The 2,638-nt window shown below is 39.1% G+C and overlaps 1 protein-coding gene across 4 annotated transcripts in view; it reads left to right on the forward strand.

Moving 5' to 3' along the window:
- The window catches only part of LOC106867388 (fatty-acid amide hydrolase 1), a 29,866-nt gene that overhangs the window by 3,321 nt on the left and 23,907 nt on the right, over nt 1-2,638 (forward strand). Inside the window, exons 1-2 of one of the 4 annotated variants that reach the window (XM_052969277.1) lie at nt 1,863-1,880; nt 2,068-2,159. The exons of 1 other annotated variant lie outside the window; for it this stretch is intronic. The gene's annotated coding sequence lies outside the window, so the exon portion shown is untranslated. 2 more of the 4 variants (XM_014912244.2, XM_052969276.1) reach the window with 2 other exon arrangements.

Genomic DNA, 2,638 nt, shown 5'->3' on the forward strand with positions numbered 1-2,638 from the left:
TTATTTCTGCTTCCAAATAAAAGTATGGAAGGGCAACTTAGCAAATTATTTTATGCATGTTTTATGATACATTCTGCAAAAATAAATGCTGCAGTTGAATCAGTAGAGGTTAGTAGAGTGTTGAACTTTTAAAAGAAAGATAAAAGATTCTTTTATCTTATCTGTTTTTTATGTGTTTGGTTTCATGTGTGCATAATGTGTGTAATATGTTCAAGGCTACAAAAATGAATTAAGAAAAAGCTCCAGTTAGCTCAGATGACAAGGTAAGTAAGACAGAGATAAATCATCATCATCATCGTTGTCATGATTGTCATCGTTGTTGTCATTGTGTCATTGTCATTTTGGAGTCTACTGAGGCAAATTTTCTATGGAGACATGCCTTTCTTCTCACCCACCCTCACCTGTAGCCAAGAAAGTGCAGATATGGCTTTGCAGAATATTGGAAATGAATGACACTGCTTGTATGATAGTGATGCTCATTTACGACTATCACATGATGTCAAGACTAGGGGGCACAAATGTACACACATTCACATGCACACACACAACACACAACACACACAACTGCACCTGTATATAAGTTTGGTACCCTGAGCAAATGCCTTCCATGCGATGGTATCAACATAGGATTGCAGTAAGTGGAAGTCCATACCGCATTGAATTCAAGCTGTAATTACTGTGAAAGGCAGTCCTACCCCATATTAAAATAAATTTGTTTGAAATTTTAAGGTGTTTCCATTATTTTGTCCAACCCCTGTAGTTGTATTTGAAATGAATTGGGTGGGGTGGGGGGTTGAAGGAGAAGGAAATAGAAGACAATGTATTTTGGGTCAACATAAACTTAGTTTGAGATAAACAAGATCTAACATCACCTCTTTATCTTGACTATGTTAAGAGTACATGTGTCTGTGGAGTGCTCAGCCACTTGCACGTAAATTTCACAAGCAGACTGTACCGTTGATCGGATCAACTGGAACCCTCGACGTCGTAAGCGACGGAGTGCTCCTTCATCTATCTATCCCACAAACAACCTATGAGTGACCCCTACCTAAATTTCATAAACGCATCTCCCCAGCTAATTTCAAAACCAAACCTTCTCTCCCCATCCGCCCCATTTTACTCATTTACTCACTTTACCTCTCATTTGGATAATTTACAACTTCTGAGGTTCTACTAGTTATGAAACATATGTAGCGTGGATCTTATCTACTCCATTCCCTAAATTTTGAATATGTATATGTGATATATATTGGGTAAAGACCTCTTTCGGTCATGAATAACCATGAGATTGCACCTACCAAATTCTCATCCAAGTCCGGGCAAGGTTATTTATGGAAGACCAGCAGTTGCCCATGCATACCAGCTGCCCCTCTCCACGCCACCAATGTTATCCAAGGGAAAGGCGAAGGCCGATACAGCTTGGCCCCAGTGACGTTGCAACTCATTTCTACAGCTGAGTGAACTGGAACAACGTGAAACAAAGTGTCTTGTTCAAGAACACAACACACTGCCCGATCTGGGAATCGAACTCACTACCTCATGATTGTGAGCCTGACACTCTAACCACTGAGCCATGAGCCTTCACTTTGATATATATATGTGTGTATGTGTGTGTGTTTGTGGTATATATACCAAATTCACTGACAAGGCATTAATTGGTCAGGGGTTATACTAGAGGACACTTGCCAAACGTTCTGCACAGAGGGACTGGGATTGAACCCAAAACCAAGAGGCTGCAAAGCAATCATCTTAACAACACAGCCATGCCTAAGTCAATGAAACATCACTCTCTTATCTGCAGTGCAGTTTCTGATCCAATGAGAAGCTCTGGCTTTACAAGCTTATAGTACAGAGAAATATTTCAGTTGACTTTGATTCGGGTGAGTTTTTATCTTGGTTTTGAAACCCGATAGATCAATTCAATAGTCCTTTATCTTAGGGTTTATAATTTAGTATTCAGACTTGATTATACTCCATTCTCATTATGTGACACTTTTTTTATGCTTCACTACCATTATAAACTCATTTTTTCTTACTTTGTTTATATTTCAATATACAACTACAAAGATACTTCAAGTGAAGGTTAACAGCTTTATTAGTTAGCTGTAACAATATTTTGCTCGTGGCTGTGACATTTGGTTGCTACTGAAAGTGATAAGGTAAACTTTAACTTTGATTACTAAATATGAATGATTTATACTATTAAGAGACACAAAAAAAATAGACACTTGTAAGTTGTACATAACATATATAGAAGTTGTTTTTCATATGTATTATTTCTTTTTATAGAATATTTTCTCTTATATATAGATTAGTATATTCATAACAAAAGCCTTAATCTTCATCATCATCATCATCATCGTTTAACGTCCGCTTTCCATGCTAGTATGGGTTGGACGATTTGACTGAGGACTGGTGAAACCGGATGGCAACACCAGGCTCCAGTCTGATTTGGCAGAGTTTCTACAGCTGGATGCCCTTCCTAACGCCACCCACTCAGAGAGTGTAGTGGGTGCTTTTACGTGTCACCCGCACGAAAACGGCCACGCTCGAAATGGTGTCTTTTATGTGCCACCCGCACAAGCCAGTCCAGGGGCACTGGCAACGATCTCGCTCGAAAATCCTACAGGAGCCAGTC

Source organism: Octopus bimaculoides, chromosome 7 (genome assembly GCF_001194135.2).
Source record: "Octopus bimaculoides isolate UCB-OBI-ISO-001 chromosome 7, ASM119413v2, whole genome shotgun sequence".
Classification (NCBI taxonomy): domain Eukaryota; kingdom Metazoa; phylum Mollusca; class Cephalopoda; order Octopoda; family Octopodidae; genus Octopus; species Octopus bimaculoides.